This window comes from Cervus canadensis, chromosome 23, assembly GCF_019320065.1.
Source record: "Cervus canadensis isolate Bull #8, Minnesota chromosome 23, ASM1932006v1, whole genome shotgun sequence".
In the NCBI taxonomy this organism is placed as follows: domain Eukaryota; kingdom Metazoa; phylum Chordata; class Mammalia; order Artiodactyla; family Cervidae; genus Cervus; species Cervus canadensis.
Window position 1 is genome coordinate 30,727,731 of NC_057408.1, and position 19,229 is coordinate 30,746,959.

Sequence of the window (19,229 nt, forward strand, 5' to 3'; positions counted from 1 at the left end):
CCATGTCTGATTCTGCAACCCCACAGACTATAGCTCACCAGATTTCTCTGTCCATGGGATTCTCCAGGTGAGAATACTGGATAGGATTGCCATTCCTTTCTCCAGAGGATCTTCCCAGCCCAGGGACTGAACCCATGTATCCTGCATTGCAGGCAGATTCTTTAGTGTGTGAGCCACAAGGAAGCCCTCCATTCTCTTGTTTTCATTATTTCTTTTTATTGCTAATTTTTAAAGGCCTTTTTATCTCTTCTTGCTGATATCTGGAACTCTGAATTCAATTGGGTGTATCTTTCCCTTTTTCCCTTGCCTTTCACTTCTCTTTTTTCCTCAAATATTTGTTAAACCTCCTCATACAACTACTTCATCTTCTTGCATTTCTTTTTCTTGGATTGATTTTGATAACTGCTTCCGGTTTAATGTTATGAACATCCTTCCATAGGTCTTCATGTACTCTGTCTACCCGATCTAATCCCTTGCATCTAGTCATCATCTCCCCTGTATAATAATAAGAGGTTTGATTTATGTCATATGTGAATGACCTAGATGTTTTCACTACTTTTTTCAGTTTATACCTGAATTTTGCAATAAGGAGCTCATGACCTGAGCCACAGTCAGCTCTATGTCTTGTTTTTGTGGACTGTAGAGTTTCTCCATATTTGACTGCAAAGAATATAATCAATCTGATGTTGATATTGATCATCTGTTGATGTCCATGTGTAGAGTTGTCTCTTATGGAGTTGGAAGTGGGTGTTTGCTATGACCAGTGTGCTCTCTTGGCAAAACTCTATTAGCCTTTGTCCTGCTTCACTTCATACTCCAAGATCAAACTTGCCTGTTACTTTAGGTAACTTTTAAATTCCTACTTTTGCATTCCAAACCCCTATGATTTAAAAAATATATATTTTTATTTTTATTTTTTTGATGTTAGGTCTAGAAGGTCTTGTAGGTCTTCATAGAATCATTTAACTTCATCTTCTTTTGCATCAGTGGTTGGGACATAGACTTGGATTACTGTGATGTTGACTGGTTTACTTTGGAAAGGAACCAAGATCATTCCATCATTTTTGAGCTTGCACCTGTTGGAGGAGTGTGCAATTTCCTTCACAGCAACCTCAGTTTGAATCCAAGTCATGGCACCAGATATGTCAGGGGAGTGTGTAATTTCCTTGATTCTGTCTCGCCACAGCAAAGATTTGAAATGGTGGACCAATGTTACAGCTCAGTTACAACTCAGTTTTATTTAGCAAGCAAAGGGTAGTACACCTTTGAGGCATAAGGGTGGGCCAACCCCAAAGCCGAGGCCTCAATCCGTTTTGGCTTCCTTCTTTTATACATTTTCTCCTCCCCATCTTGAGGTCTTGAACCTGCACTATGCAAATCGGGCTGGCCAAGAAGGGTGTGTGTTTGTTTCATCTGAAGTTCTCACTCCGGTCTGTGGATTTTCTTTTGTTCCATTTTCAGGGGCTTTTCCCTTTCTTTGTCTTTCAGCCACCACCATTTTGGACTCCTTTTTCCTATTTTAACTACCTATTATAATTCCCCTCTTAAAAGATGGGAAACCCAATTCTTTGGGAATAGGGATGCTGAGGTCTCTCTGGCTACTTCCTGCTGAGCTGGGATGGTGAGGAGAATTGGGTCTCCCTTTCTTGCTAGTCTTAAGCCTCAGAGTCCTTATAGTGGTGTCCATCTAAAGGTGAGTGATATTTTCCATGGTCGGGTGTAGTTTTATATATCCTTGTTGAACTGGCACTGCATGTTGTAGCTTATTGACCTGTGCAGAGACAAAATGGGTTAGACAATTGATAACAGAACAATCATAAGAAGCATCATCTTCGAGCTTCTTGAGGGTTGTTTAATTGGAAAGTGGGACAAGAGGAGACCACTTGCTTATAGTCGTTTGGAAGCCTGTTCCTCTGAAGGAGCTTTCTAGTAATCTTTGGAGGACTTTCTCCCCTAAATGAATGGTGGCATGTAAGGAGTTAACTAACTTCCATTGGAGGTTCCAAGGCAGAAAAAGGAGTCCCTCCTATTGGAACCACCCCATATGATCCTCTTGAAGGCCTTCACTATTAGCTTTAAGAGTCTCACCTTCAACAGATGAAGGAGTTTCTGGCAAATTAGTCTGTGCAACTAAGGAGGCAACCTCTATTAGGTCATCGTTTTGTAATGCTGCTCTCTTAGCTGCCTGATCGGCTTCTTGGTTCCCTCATGCTGCTTCTGTGCCCCCTTTTTGGTGTCCTTTACAGTGGGAGACTGAAACCTCAGTGGGCAGATGGACTGCCTCCAAGAGCCTAAGGATTTGATCACTATACTTGATTGGGGACCCTCAGGTGGTCAAGTGGCCTCTTTCTTTCCAAATAGCAGCATGTACATGTAGCACCAGAAAGGCATACTTGGAGTTAGTGTAAATGGCTAATCTTTTTCCTTTTCTCAGCTCTAAAGCTTGAGTTAGGGCTATGAGCTCAGCCAATTGGGCTGAAGCACCTGGTGGCAAAGGTTTACCTTCTATGGTCTCAAAATTGGAGACTACTGCTTTTTCCATCCAAGACAAATCTGCTTCCATCAGTGTAACAGATTTCCTCAGGATTGGTCAGAGGATCTTCTGACAATCACTCTAGGGGTTTTGTTCAATAGTCAAAAGTTTCCAGGCAAAAGTGAAAAGGGAGAGAGCCCTCCAGGGTAGGCAGGAGGGTGGCTGGGCTAAGAACATCATAAGGGGATATAGTCAGGCCTGGATTTTCCATCAGCACTAGTTGATATCTGAGGATCCTTTGATCAGGCATCCATAAATGGCTTCTCCCATTCAGGAGTTATTTCACTTGGCTGATAAAAATAGTTAGTTTGCCCCCAAGAGAAAGTTTCAAAGCATCTTCTGTCAGGACTGCAATAGCTGCACAATTTCAAAGGCAGAGAAAGATCTTTTCCCAATAAGGGAGTAGGACACTCAGGGACCACCAGAAATTGGTGGGAAAACATTTGTCCATCTCAGAAACAAAAAATGTTCTTTATGTAATTGTCTTTCCTATTGCACCCAAAATGGTACAGCTTTTGGAGGAGAAGGCTCTGGAGTAGGAGGTTAGAACAGAGTGGGTATCAAGCAAGAAACCCTGTGTCAACCAATAAATTCTTGGACCTACTTGCCACATCCAGTTGCACCCTTGACTCAAGCCTGGTGATGTTTATCTTTGACAGGCAGGCTGGCTGGAGTGGGTTGCTTCAGTCCTGTTAAACCGTCATAAGGGAAGGCTTGGTGCTTGACCTTGAGATGCTTGAGGCCCAAGAGCAGAGTGCTACCCAATGTCCCAATTGATGGAATTTGTAGCAAGTCATTTTATGATACTTGTCAAGGTTTGAACGTTCTTTGGCCCAATGTCCCACCTATCTGCAGATTTGGCATTTGCCATAGGCTTCCTTGGAGGGTGGCCAGCATCTGGGCATGCCTTGTCTCTTTCCTTCTCTCCCTTTCCTGGGTCTTGGTCTCCCTCTCCTGTTCTGTTATAGAAGGTATTGGTGGCTGTCTAGATCAGTTCATCTAAAGAAACAGCAACTGCAGCTGTTGTAACTTTATCCTCATGTCTGATGCACATTGGGACAGAAATTTGTCCTTTAAAATCACCTATCCCTTGTAAGAGTCTAAGTCCAGATTGGTAAACTTTTGGAAGGCCTCTTTTTAGCCTTCCCAGAAAGGCAATTGGGTTCTTGTTGGGCTCCTGAGTTATTGCTGAGACCAGGCACAGTCCCACAACTAATGAGCTTTCTTCTATTTCCATGGGTGGACTTCTTTGGGGTGAGTGTTTCTGAAGCTTATCCTATCCAGTACTATTGCAACCTGAGAGCCAGGCATCACCGAGTCAGGGTGCAAATTCCCAGGCAGGTTGAGGTTTCACAGCCTCCTGGAGATCGACTCCTTGGGCAGGTCAAGGCATGTTGGCCTCCCGAGAATTGGGTCCCTGGACAGGTCAAGGCATATCAACCTCCTGGGATCCCTGGACTGGCAGATCGCCAAGAAGGTTGAGGTGTGGCAACCTCCCAAGGACCAGATCCCTAGGCAAGTCAATGCAGGCTGACCTCCTGGATCCTGGGCTCATGGATCCCCAAGCAGGTGGAAGCAGGAGAACCACCTGGAGACTAGATCTCTAAGCAGGTCAACCTCCTGGGACCTAAGGCTGGAGTTGGGTGTCCCCAAGGTCTCCAACATGACTAGTGCTGGGAAGGATTAAGGGGTTGCAATCTTAACTCAAAATTCTCCAAGCCAGGCTTCAGCAATATGTGAACTGTGAACTTCCAGATGTTCAAGCTGGTTTTAGAAAAGGCAGAGGAACCAGAGATCAAATTGCCAACATCCGCTGGATCATCAAAAAGGCAAGAGAGTTCCAGAAAAACATCTATTTCTGCTTTATTGACTATGACAAAGACTTTGTGTGGATCACAATAAACTGTGGAAAATTCTGAAAGAGATGGGAATACCAGACCACCTGACCTGCCTCTTGAGAAACCTGTATGCGGTAAGGAGCAACAGTTAGACCTGGACATGAAACAACAGACTGGTTCCAAATAGGAAAAGGAGTATGTCAAGGCTGTATATTGTCACCTGCTTATTTAACTTATATGCAGAGTACATCATGAGAAATGTTGGGCTGGAAGAAGCACAAGCTGGAATCAAGATTGCTGGGAGAAATGTCAATAACCTCAGATATGCAGATGACACCACCCTTATGGCAGAAAGTGAAGAGGAACTAAAAAGCCTCTTGATGAAAGTGAAAGAGGAGAGTGAAAAAGTTGGCTTAAAGCTCAACATTCAGAAAACTAACATCATGGCATCTGGTCCCATCACTTCATGGGAAATAGATGGGGAGACAGTGGAAACAGTGTCAGACTTTATTTTTGGGGGGCTCCAAAATCACTGCAGATGGTGACTGTAGCCATGAAATTAAAAGATGTTTACTCCTTGGAAGGAATGTTATGACCAACCTAGATAGCATATTAAAAAGCAGAGACATTACTTTGCCAGCAAAGGTACATCTGGTCAAGGCTGTGGTTTTTCCAGTGGTCATATGTGGATGTGCGAGTTGGACTGTGAAGAAAGTTGAGCACCGAAAAATTGATGCTTTTGAACTGTGGTGTTGGAGAAGACTCTGTGAGTCCCTTGGACTGCAAGGAGATCCAACCAGTCCATCCTAAAGGAGATAAGTCCTGGGTGTTCATTGGAAGGACTGATGCTGAAGCTGAAACTCCAATTCTTTGGCCACCTCATGCGAAGAGTCGACTCATTGGAAAACCCCTGATGCTGGGAATGATTTAAGGCAGGAGGAGAAGGGGACAACAGAGCATGACATAGCTGGATGGCATCACCAACTCGATGGACATGAGTTTGGGTAAACTCCGTGAGTTTGTGATGGACAGGGAGGCCTGGCATGCTGTGATTCATGAGGTCGCAAAGAGTCGGACACAAGTGAGCGACTGAACTGAACTGAGCTGAATCTTAACTCATTGCCAGTTTGTTCATCATGGATGAGGATAGATACCATGATGTAAAGCAATCCAAGTCTGTGCCCTGAGACTGGGAACCTGGCAAAATAGTTATAAGACTTATCTTCTTATTGCTCTGAGGGAATGTACATCACTGCTTTCCTGCCCTAGTCCTCCATAAGAGCAGTTTACGGTATTTCCACTGGTAAACATTTTACTGTCTCTGTCATTATCACTCTAGGTAATGACAGAAGTAATGACACATGAGTGGGTTATCTGATTCTGTTAGGGGCTTTAGGAGTATTTTAATAATAAGCTGGGTGGAGTGATGTTGTCTACAGAGGGAGCAGGGTCTACAGAGTTAGTAAGTGGCTTAAGGACAAAATGAAAAGAGACAACAGACCAGATGTTTTAAAAAGTGGAGTGGAGATTTGATCCTCATGTTTGGAGCTTTAGGAGAAGGGTGATAAGTGTTTAGGCCCAAACGGCCTGCGGGGCTAACTCCCAAAGAAGCAAATATTATCCCCGAAAGCCCAATTGCCCTTGAAGGGATACCACCAGCAGATGGACTCCTAGCAGGCATTGTGTGCCTGTCACCCACCCTAGCAGGTTCAATGAGAGATATTGTTGTTGCACAGCATGTGTTGGAGGAAACATGGAAGATGAAGGCCTGAATCTTTAGAGGGATTGGATATTATGCAGTATTTCCCTCCCAAGTGTAAGCTACTTTCTGGTTGTCTCTCCAGAAGATTGTAGAGGCAACATTGTGGGCTCAGGAAAAGAGCATGAAACAGGAGGGAAGGGGGCAGGGCACAACTTTTGAAAGAATGACATAGCCCAAGAACATAGCATAAACTGATTAAAATCAAGTGGGTCCAAGATGGCAGGCAAGTCAATTCAACTAAACCTTAATCCTCATTCTGCAAGCTAAATGAAACACCCAGAGGTGCCATGACAGTTCCAAGGCACTATCAAAAGACCAAGGAGTGGGTGGTTCCCCAATTGTTGGAATGGTCCTCCCACTAATTAATTAATGTAACCACACTACATTTCATGGCCACTGCATTCACCCTCTGTGATGGCACACTCTGGGGACTGTACTTCTCTCTGAATCCCAACAAATCTACCTCTTACCTATCACTATATCTCTCACTGATATATTTTTTTGCAATGAGACATCAAGAACCTGAGCTTAATTAGATCCTGAAACCAAGCACTATGGGTTTTGGCCAGGCTCAAGTCCCAGTCGGACATGGCTAAGTGACTAAGCATAGCACAGAGTCCCTGTCACATGGATTTGAGTCCCAATCCTAGTTAAACGGTTTCAAACAAAACTTTCAGAAATGGAAAGATGATGACCTGCCCAATCAAACAGTGGCGTAGATGGAGAGAGGATCTGAAGGACAGGAGGAAAAAGCAATGGGAAAACATGCCAAAGAACCCCTTTCATAACTTGCAAAAAAAAAAAAAAAAACTGCTAAATGCCTGATCTGTGCCCACAATTTTCATTGGCCCAATCCTTGGCACAAAGGAGTTTAAGGACAGATGAACCTTCACCCACGTGGGCAACAGCTACTAGGGCACAGCAGATAGTGGAGCCTTTGGGGCACACTGGGGAGTAGCCCCTGTCAGAGTCCCTCAATTGCACCTAATGCCACTTGTCTGTTCACAGGGGGTTCAAGGAAACAAGAATGGGGAGACTGTAAAGGAATAAAGATTTTGTTAGCCATATGTCCTTCCAGCCATAGGGGCAAGGACCTCCTACCTTAACTGGAGGTCTTCTGGAGTCTGAGACCGAGCTGCATTAGCTTTCTGCCAAGTTTGTTTTGGCTACCCCAGTTTCCAGCATACTGGACTTCTTGTCAATTCCACTGTGCTGAGTTTTCTTTGTGTTCAACTTCCACCACGTGAGCTTTCACCGAGTTTTGCTTCTGCTGCTGTGCTTGGTCTCCACCTAGCGGGAGCCGAGCCAAGGTTGTTTCAGCCAGGTTAAATCTGAGTCACAAGAACTAGGGACAGTCTCAGAGACCTCTAGGACAATATTAAACACACCAACATTCAAATTATCGGGGTCCCAGGAAAACAAGGGAAAAAGAAAGGGTATGAGAAAACTTTTGAAGACATTATAGTTGAAAATTTCCCCAACATGGAAACGGAAACAGTCAATCAAGTCCAAGAAGCACAAAGAGTCCCATAGAAGATAAACCCAAGGAGAACATGCCAAGACACATACTAATCAAACTAACAAAGACTAAATACAAAGAAAGACTATTAAAAGCAGCAAAGGAGCATCAAGAAGTAACATACAAGGGAAACCCCATATGCTTAACAGCTGATCTTTCAGCAGAAACTCTTCAGGTCAGAAGGGAATGGCAGGATATATTTAAAGTACTGAAAGGGAAAAATCTACAACCAAAATTACTATACCTAGCAAGGATCTTATTCAAAATTGATGGAGAAATAAAAAGCTTTTCAGAAAAGCAAAAGTTAAAAGAATTCAGTGCCACCAAACCAGCTTTACAACAAATGTTAAAGGGACTTATATGGTCAAGAAATACAAGAGAAGAAAAAAGATCTACAAAATCAACCCCAAACAATTAAGAAAATGGCAATAGGAACATATATATCAATAATTATTTTAAATGTAAATGGATTAAATGCTCCAACTAAAAGACACAGACTGGCTGAATGGATACAAAAACAAGACCCATATATATGCTGTCTACAAGAAACCCACATCAGACCTAAAGACACATATGGACTGAAAGTGAGAGGATGGAAAAATATATTCAATGCAAATGGGATGCAAAAGAAAGCTGAAGTAGTAATCCTCCTATCTGACAAAGTAGACCTTAAAGTAAATAATATTACAAGAGATAAGGAAGGACACTACATAATGATCAAGGGATCAATCCAAGAGGAAAACATAACAATTGTAAATGTCTACGCATCCAACATAGGAGCACCTCAATACATAAGACAAACACTAACAGACAGAAAAGGAGAAACTTACAGTAATACAATAACAGTAGGAGACTTTAACACCCCACTCACACAAATGGATAGATCATAAATACAGAAAATTAATAAGGAAACACAATTCCTAAATGATACAATAGACGAGATGGATCTCATTGATATCTTCAGGATATTCCATCCAAATGTAGAAGAATATACCTTCTTCTCAAGTGCACATGGAACATTCTTCAGGTAGACCACATCTTGGGTCATAAATAAAACCTCAGTAAATTTAAGAAAATTGAAATTGTATCAAGCATCTTCTCTGACCACAAAGCTATGAAACTGGGTATCAATTATAAGAAAAAACTGTATGAAACACAAAGACATGGAGATTGAAAAGCACATTTCTAAATAACCAACAGGTTACTGAAGAAATAAAAGGAAATTAAAAAAAAATTCTAGAAACAAATGACAATGAAAACATGACAACTCAAAACCTATGGAATGCAGCAAAAGTAGTTCTAAGAGGGAAGTTTATAGCAATACAATCCTACCTCAAGAAACAAGAAAAGCAATGAATAGACAACCTAACATTACATCTAAAGCAACTGTAAAAAGAAGAAGAAGAACAACAACAACAAGAAAGTTAGTAGAAGGAAAGAAATCATAATGATCCAAGCAGAAATAAATGAGAAAAAAATTCAAAGAAACAATAGTAAAGATTAATAAAACTAAAAGCTAGTTTTTTGAGAAGATAAACAAAATTGAGAAACCTCTAGCCAGAAAAAAAAAAGAGAAGAATCAAATCAACAAAATTAGAAATGAATAAGGAGAGATTAAAAAAGACAGTGAAGAAATACAAAGGATTATAACAGACTATTATGAACAACTATATGGCAATGAAAAAGATAACCTTAATAGATTCTTAGAAAAGTTCAATTTTCCAACACTGAACCAGGAAGAAATAGAAATTATGAAAAACCTAATTACAAGCACTGAAGTTGAAGCTATGATAAAAAATCTCCCCTAAAACAAAAACCCAAAACCAGATGACTTCACAGGAGAATTCTATCAAACATTTAGAGATGAGCTAATGCTTATCCTTCTAAAACACTTTCAAAAAATTGCAGAGGAAGGAATACTTTCAAATTCATTCTATGAGGCCACCATCACCCTAATACCAAAACCAGACAAATATAACACACACAAAGAAAACCACAGGCCAATATCACTGATGAACATAGATGCAAAACCCTCAACAAAATTTTAGCAAACATAATTCAGCAACACATCAAAAAGGTCATACAATATGATCAAGTTGGGTTTGTTCCAGGGATGTAAGAATTCTTCAGTATACACAAATCAACCAATGTGATACACTATGTTAACAAATTGAAAGATAAAAACCATTTCATCATCTCAATAGATGCAGAAAAAGCCCTTGACAAAATTCAACACCCATTTATGATTAAAACTCTTCAAAAAATGGGCATGGAAGGAACCTACCTCAACATAGTAAAGGCCATATATGATAAGCCTACAACAAACATTATTCCCAGTGATGAAAAATGGAAAGCATTCCCCCTAGATCAGGAACAAGACAGGGGTGCCCACTTTCACCACTATCATTCAACATATTTCTGGAAGTCCTATCTACAGCAATTAGAGAAGAAAAAGAAATAAAAAGAATCCAGATTGGAGAAGAGGAAATAAAACTCTCACTGTTTGCAGATGGCATGATACTGTACACAGAAAACCCTAAAGATAGTATCAGAAAATTACTAGAGCTAATCAGTGAATTTAGAAAAGTTGCAGCATACAAAATCAGTACACAGAAATTACTTGCATTTCTATATACTAATAATGAAAAATCAGAAAGAGAAATTAAGGAATCAATACCATTCACCATTGCAACAAAAATAACTAAATATCTAGGAATATATTAGGTATTTAGGTAATTAAATACCTAAGGAGATAAAAGAACTGTACATAAGACTGATGAAAGAAATCAAAGATGACATAGACAGATAGAGAGATAATCTATGTTCCTGGGTAGGAAGAATCAATATTGTGAAAATGACTATACTACCAAGTCCAATCTACAGATTCAATGTGATCCCTATCAAATTACCAATGACATTTTTCAGAGAAATAGAACACAAATTTCACAATTCATATCGAAACACAAAAGACCCAGAATAGCTAAAGCAGTCTTGAGAAAGAAGAATGGAGCTGGAGGAATCAACCTTCTTGACTTCTGATTATACTACAAAGCTGCAGCCATCAAGACAGTATGGTACTGGCACAAAAACATAAACATAGATCAATGGAATAAGATAGAAAGCTCAGAAATAAACTCATGCATCTATGGGTACCTTATTTTTGACAAAGGAGGCAAGAATATATAATGGGGCAAAGACAGCCTCTTCAATAAATGGTGCTGGGGAAAAATATGGACAGCTACATGTAAAAGAATGAAATAGAGCACTTCATAACACCATATATAGAGATAAACTCAAAATAGAGATAAACTCAAAAACTCAAAAGACCTAACTGTAAGACCAGAAACTATAAAATCCTTTGAGGAAAATATAGGCAGAACTCTTGATGGCATAAATCAAAGCAAAGTCCTCTGTGACCCACCTCCTAAAGTAATGGAAATAAAAACAAAATAACAAGTGGGACCTGATTAAACTTAAAAGCTTTTGCACAGCAAAGGAAGCTATAAGCAAGGTGAAAAGACACCCCTCAGAATAGGAGAAAATAGTAGCAAATGAAACAACTGACACAGGTTTAGTTTCTAAAATATATTAAGCAGCTCATACATCTCAATACCAGAAAAACAACCCAATCAAAAAGTGGGAAAAAGACCTAAACAGACATTTCTCCAAAGAAGACATACAGATGGCTAACAAACACATGAAAAGAGGCTCAAAGTCACTCATTATTCAGTTCAGTTCAGTTCAGTCGCTCAGTCATGTCCAATTCTTTGTGACCCCATGAACTGCAGCATGCCAGGCCTCCCTGTCCATCACCAAAAGAGCAGTGGCTGAGAGGAGCTACCCTGCATCAGAGGTAAGGATCAGTGGCTATGCTTTGCTGGAGCAGCTGTGAAGAGAGAACCCACGCCCAAAGTAAGAGAAACCCAAGTAAGATGGTAAACACTGAGACAGGGGATCAGAGAGGGCAGACAGACTGAAACTACAATCATAGACAACTAACCAATCTGATCACACAGACCACAGCCTTGTCTAACTCAGTGAAAATAAGCCATGCCTTGTGAGGCTACCCAAGATGGCTGGGTCATGGTGGAGAGGTCTGACAGAATGTGGTCCACTGGAGAAGGGAATGGCAAACTACTTCAGTATTCTTGCCTTGAGAACCCCATGGACAATATGAAAAGGTTAAAAAACAAACAAGCAAGCAAAAAAAAAAAAAAAAACACTCATTATTAGAGAAATGCTAATTGAAACTACAATAAGATATCATCTCACACTGGTCAGAAAGGCCATCATCAAAAAGTCTACAAAAAAAAAAAAAATGCTGGAGAGGATGCGGTGAAAAGGAACTGCTCTTGCACTCTTTGTGGGAATGTAAATTGATACAACCACTATGGAAGATGTTATGGAAATTCCTTAAAATAAACCCACCATCTGACCCAGCAATCCCACTCCTTGGCGAATACCTTGAAGAAACCAAAATTGAAAGAGACACATGTATCCCATTGTTCATTGCAGCAACATTTACTATAGCTAGAACATGGAAGAAACCTATATGTCCATCAACAGATGAATGAATAAAGAAGTTGCAGTACATATACACAATGCAATATTACTCATCCATAAAAAGAAATACATTTGAGTCAGTTCTAATGAGGTCAATGAACCTAGAACCTATTATACAGAGTGAAGGAAGCCAGAAAGAGAAAGATAAAAATCGCATTCTAATGCGTATATATGGAATTTAGAAAAATGGTACTGAAGGATTTATTTACAGGGTAGCAGTGGAGGAACAGACATAGAGAATAGATTTATAGACATGGGGAGAAGGGAGGAGAAGGTGAGATGTATGAAAAGAGTAACATGGAAATTTACACTACCATATGTAAAATAGATAGCCAAAGGGAATTTGCTGTATGGCTCAGGAAACTCAAACAACCTAGAGGAGTGGAATGGGAGGGAGACGGGAGGTAGATTCAAAAGGAAGGGGATATATATATACCTATAACTGATTCATGTTGAGGTTTCACAGAAAACAGCAAAATTCTGTAAAGCAATTATCCTTCAATAAGAAGTAAATAAATTTCAAATAAATAAATAAAAGGAAGAATCCCTCTGAAAAAAATCCAAGTCATGGCACCATGTATGCTGGGGAATTGTGTAATTTTCTCAGTTCTGTTTCACCACAGCAAATATTTGAAATGGTGGACCAGTGTTACAGCTCTGTTACAGTTCAGTTTTCTTTGGCAAGCAAAGGAGGTGTGAGGGCGGGCCGACCCCCAAAGGAGAAGCCTCAATCCATCTTGTATACGTTTGTCCCCTCCCCCCACCCCCCCACCGTTAAGCCTGCTTTATACAAATTGGACTGGCCAAGAAGGAGGTCTGCTTGTTTCATCTGAAGTTCTCATTCTGGTCCTTGGATTTCCTTTTGTTCCATTTTTGGGGGCTTTTCCGTTTCTTTGTCTTTTAGCCACTACCATTTTGGACTCCTTTTTCCTATTCTAACTACCTAACACACCCAAGTACTTTTGGGACTCTTTTGTTGTGTGTGAGGTCTACTCCATTTTTTTCTACGGGATTCTTATCCATAGCAGTCAATATAATGGTCATCTGAATTAAATTCACCATTCCTGTCCATTTTAGTTCACTGATCCCTAAAATGTCAATGTTCACTCTTGCTATCTCCTGCTTGACTGCGTCCACTTTACTATGATTCTTGAATCTAATATACTAGGTTCCTTATGCAATATTGTTCTTTACCACATCAGATTTTGCTTTCACAACCAGACACATCCATAACTGACCATCATTTCTGCTTTGACCCAGTGTCTTCATTATTTCTTGAACTATTTCTCTTGTATTCCCCAGTAGCTTGTTGGACACCTTCCAACTGGGAACTTGTCTTCTACTGTAATGCCTTTTTGCCTTTACATATTATTCACTGGATTCTTGAGGCAAGAATACTGGGGTGGTTTGCCATTCCTGCCTCCAGTGGATCATGCATACTGTAGAATGTATGATTAACCCCTCTGTCCAAAATGTTATTCTCTTTCTTTTCCAATACATATTCCCCACAGTACTGAGGAATATAAGAGAAAAGGGGAGAGGGGTTGAAATCAAGCTGAATGTTGAGGCGACATTCCAGGTACAAAATCTTTTCTGTGTTTGTAGGGATAAGTTTCAGCCTCCTAGACATTTTCTGAGTTTCAAAAGGCAGATTCAAATAGTTACTAATAATGAAAGTGAGGTATTGCAGAAACAAAGGAAAAGCAGCCAAACAATTGTGTGGTGATGAGGCAGGGTCCTAGTTTCTCTTCAGATGATATATATATATAAAACAATATACTTTTGAGCTTTTCTGTAGGTACTCCCACCTCTGGGTGGAGATAGTAACTTCAGGCTAAGTGCATGATTTCTGGGACACCACCCTATTGTCTCACCACCAATAATCAGAAAGTCACACAGCCTATAGACCTCACCTCCAATTTTGTCTATAAAATCCCTCCCCCCAAAGCACTGGGAAGGTCAGATCTTCTGAGCATGATCCTACCATTTTCCTTGCAGTAAAATGTTCTATGTTCCAAATTCCAGTGTATTGTCTTGGCCTTACTGTGGGTCAGGCACATGAACTTGTGTTCCACAATACCAGTTTAACTCATGTAATCCAGTTAAAACCCTGTATTCAATCCACATATTTTAATACTCATGTTGCTTTGACTGATAGTGCAGTGCTCTCTCTTACTACACCATTCCATTGCTTATTTTAATTCTCCCCTTGTAGCTTCTATTCAATAAAATTGGAAAGTAGCTTGTCTGAAGACTCTGTAAAACTACCTTTTGTGTTCTTGAGGATCATTATAGAGCCATTATGTTAGAGTCACATAAATTTGACATTGCTGAGTATAATACAGATAGCATTTTTGCATCAAAGTAAAGGCACCATTCAAGCTATATACATTTTGGAAAGGATAAATAAGAATTATTAATATAGTAGCTACATGAGAAGATGAAGTAGTATGGAAAATAAACCATTTTGCTTCACACAGCATCTTATTTGCTCACAAAGATTTCATACATTCATATTGAAAATATTACTAATGAATGTACTTGCTTATTACTCACTACATACCCATTTTTGAAGTAAATTTTCATTCAAGGGAAATGAATTGTATGTATAAATGCAACTTATTAAAATGTATAGTCTGTATAGATTGCAAAATTCATATAATAAATTGCCTACAATATTTTTCTTGAGTCATTATCCTGTAAAAGATGTTCATATTGTTGCAGAAGTCGGACTGTTGAGAAACCAAGCACCACACTCAGAGAGTTCAAGAACTCAGGTTTATTACACTGGCAAGCCCAGAGGAGCTAGCACTCCAAGTTCTGAGCCCGAAGAAAGGGGTTACAAAGTTTTTATAGACAGTGAAAGACGTCAGACTATAGAGGGCAATACTAACTGTTAAATAGGCTGGTTTAAACTAGGGGTTTTACATGCATGGGGACAGGGGTTAGGACAGCGTGGGGGAATGCCTGACCTTTACACAAACAAACTTGGCTAAGCAGGATTACAGGGGCTGGGCAATTGAAAAAACAGGGCAAGAGTGAGCAAGATAAGCTTCCACTCCTAGCACTTGCTTTAAGTCTCCATTTTCTCCAAGTTACATGACTTACATGACTTTGCAAGGAGCAAGCTGAGTTACAGAAGCAGAACGAGCAGGAAGTTGTTGTAAATTTTAACTTTTCTTCGTCAATATTACATATGGATGATCATTCTAGCTTCAAATATCATTAGAGGCAGTGACATGAAATTTTAAGAACTTACCTCTGCAGGCAAAGTACCTGTATTCAAATCCCAGTTCCATCACTTACTAGCTGTGTGATCTTGGGCAAGATACTTAATTTTTCTGAACTTCAGTTCTATATGTGAATTGGAAATGAAGGTAACATTTACTTTTTTTTATTAAAGGAGCTCATGTCCATAAAGTATTTAGATCAGAGTCAGTCTTATTTGTAAGCACTCAATAAACATTGGCTATAACAATTGTTATTATTATGTTATGAAAAAGTGACTTTGCTCACTAAGTAAGTATGAATGTGACCTCTAACAATCTTCATTATGAAATTATAAAGGAGAAACAATAATTTTCACTCTAACTTTCTAAGTTCTCTTCTAGAAATCCTGTAAAAAAAAAAAAAAAAGACAGATTAACATGAGAAAAACATGCAGGTTATTAACAGGTAGCTCAGTGGGTAACGAATCTGCCTGCAAACCTGGGTTCTATCCCTGGGTCAGGAAGACCCCCTGGAGAAGGAAATAGCAGCCCACTCCAGTATTCTTGCCTGGAGAATCCCATGGTCAGAGGAGCCTGGTAGGCTACAGTCCATGGGGTCCCAAGAGTCAGACATGACTTAGCAACTAAACCATCACTACTACCACCTTATGTCTATATAAGAGATACTCAGAAGAAAAAAAAAAACAAAAACAAAGAATAACTCTCAGAGGTGAATAAAAATTAAGGCTTAATGTATTCTTCTCTAAAGGCAAGAGAGAAATTCTGGAGTAGGCAAGTTATGTGGAGGTGCTCAAGAAAACTACTATAAACAAAACTTGCTTTGTTATGCAGATTTCCATCAGAGTCTTCTCCAATGTTAAGCATCTTCTAACTTAGCCATCCTTCTCTTCTTGGTATAGAGGGGGAGATACCCTTATAAATGGTGATTTAAAAATAAGTAAGATTTATTCACAAATGGAGAAATATAAATAAATGTGAATTTCCCTTACAAACAAATTATATTTTGGGGTGACATATTCTGCCACCCTGCCAAATGATATAATTGAAGAAATACTGTATAATCCAAAGGTCATTATTGGTTTTTAATTAAATGGAGCAGGAGCCATATGGGTTGTGACATGCTACCAAAATGTGAATATAGTTCTAGATCTTCAAACTGGATACTGGGTAAATTGTTATTTTCCTTACCCCACTCCAGCTCAAGTTGATGGAGGATTTTGTTTTTCTTCTGACTATCTTTGATTTATCTTGCCTAATTTTCTAGCCAAGGACAGTTTTGAACTAATTTCTAGAGTTGCACTATGAAAGAATCATGTAGGCTGGAAATTGATATCGACAACCTGCCTGAATGATTACTGTAAATCTAAAAGAGAAAATAATTTTCAATTTCTGAATACTAGGTGGCTGAGTCTCATAACACACAAAAGAAGAAGAATTAAAGAGAAAAACCTTGAACTCCCTGGCAGTGCGGTGGTTAGGATTTAATAATTCCACTGCTCTTGGCCCTGGTTGGGGAGCTCCAGCTAAGATCCTGTGAGCTATGTAGCATGGCCAAAGCAAAGAAACAAACAATTTGATTAGCTACCACTTGGGTGCCTACAAATGTAAATTAACTTGATGAAATTTCCTCTTTTGTTAGTTAAACAAACTGGGTGTGCTTTAAAATGGCAAAGTACACAAGACTAAGCACAAAACATGAATGATGACCAGAGCAACTGGGGGTGAAAACTCCATATGTGTCTACAAATACCACAAAACAGTGTGACCCATATGTGCTCAGAGCTACTTTCCCTTGAATGTGAGCTTATTGGATATTCTAGAAAGATATCTTCTACTTTCAGAAAGAAAATAACCTCAGAGATGACCTAAAATAATCTTTATTTTACACAAGAGACCTTTTATATGAATGCTGTGGTGGACAGGGAGGCCTGGTGTACTGTGATTCATGGGGTCGCAAAGAGTTGGACACAACTGAGCAACTGAACTGAACTGAACTGTTGGTTAATTTGGGAGAATCCAGGTCTTAACAATCCAGCTCACTTTAAAGAGTCCCTTCCTGTTAGTCAAGGAAATTATACACAATTTCCTCCCTGTTTGAGTTTTGCAAGTGGGCACTCCTTAACTCATTGTCAACTCTATTAAGGTAGGCTAACTTCCTAGGGCTAAACATACAATCATTTTTCATTTCTTGGCAATCTGTTCTATTAAATTTGCATATTGAAATATGCAGCATTTATGTCTGATCTCTAAAAGAAAATTCACTAAATTCCTAGTAGGATTATTCTCTCTTTTTCTCTTTGGCTAGGGACAAAGATTTGAATAACAACTGGGAGAGAAAGCAGAAGTTAGACAGTGCTTTCATAAATGAAATTAGCAAGTTTCTACAATTTAAAGGTTCTATTTGTAATTCTAAAAACCTTTTCCCTTCCTCCTTGCTTAGCTTCAGGCATGAATAAAAGTGTTGGGAGGGGGAAATGTTTGCTTTTCTTCCCCTTAATGAGTAAGAGATAACTAAATGCTGAATTTACAAAATACTTTGCTGGTTTTGGATTTTATGCATAAGCACAAGATGAATATCATGGCTTGGATCTTAACTGAGTAATATCTGCAAAGTCACTTTGCTGTATATATGAAAAATCTACATTGTTTAACTTGACAATCTTCTCAAATGATATCTACAAGTATTTAGCATTAAAAAGCTGAGTTTAGAATTTGAATTGCTAATGTTGAGTTTCCAATTCAAGGTTCTACAATCCAAAACCGGCTTGAAAAGGAAAAACAAAAAAGAACAAGCATAATTGAAGAGAAACAGTAACACTGGCTCCCACTCTGTTAAGTTGCTTCCAGGCAACCTAAGGGGTTCTCACTCTGTGTGACTTCCAATTGCCTTATATTCTACCATGCTCTGGGGTGGAACATTCTAAAGGAAATATTGGTGTTATTGTTATCCAAGCTGAAAGAGAAAAAACACACACATGCCCATACATATTAAACTAAGCAAAATCCCATCATGAATTTTAAGAGGGAAGAAATCAGTCAGCTTCTCACACAAATTCACTGTTATCATCAACTTTTGTTCTCTCATCTTCCTCTCTTTCTTCCTGCTATATTCCATGTTAGGAATAAAACCTCTGAGCTTGTGCGGAGTTGTATGTAAAAAATGCAAAGTTTGAACATTTTCTTTGTTTTCTACTTTTTTCCCTGTGTCTGTGGATCTTTTTCTTTCTGTGGACATACTTCCTTCCTAGAATTTGCCTTAAGAAGAGGATCTTGCATAAAGTTTACTGTTCATTTCTCTGTAAAGGAAAAAAAAAAAAAAAGTTTCTTGCCTTTCCAGTTCTGCAAAAATCAAGTCCTTAGCCAATGCAGTTGCAGACCTGTAGTACACCCTGAAAATAATTCAGAATAAGACATTTTGTCCTTTGGGAAAACAGGAAAAACAAACCCTTACATAGTTAGATATATTTTAGGAGAAATTTCTATGAACACAGATTCTTATATCTTCCCATACTTGGAAAAGTTCTAAAACTAATAACTGATATCTGACTAGCAGTGACCTTTTGTGGAGATGCAGACTTGATTGCATGGATCCCCCAGCTAAAATCACACATATACTGGCCTGTCCCCTGACCTCTTTGGAACAATCCTTCAGAACTATTGGAGAGGCTGTTTCCCAGGCTACAGTACTCAGTAAGACACAGAATAAAACTAAACTCATAGCTCTTTATGCTTTTTTTTTTTCCATTCCTCGGTTGACCTCTCTAAGTTATCATCACCAAATTTC

At 39.3% G+C, this 19,229-nt stretch overlaps 1 long non-coding RNA gene across 1 annotated transcript in view; it reads left to right on the forward strand.

The window, feature by feature from the left end:
- The first annotated feature begins 537 nt into the window (after window positions 1-537).
- The window catches only part of LOC122425711, a 29,396-nt gene continuing 10,704 nt past the window's right edge, over window positions 538-19,229 (forward strand). Inside the window, exons 1-2 of the long non-coding RNA XR_006264977.1 lie at window positions 538-716; window positions 2,649-2,654. This is a non-coding gene — a long non-coding RNA (uncharacterized LOC122425711). The remainder of the gene's footprint in view (window positions 717-2,648; window positions 2,655-19,229) is intronic.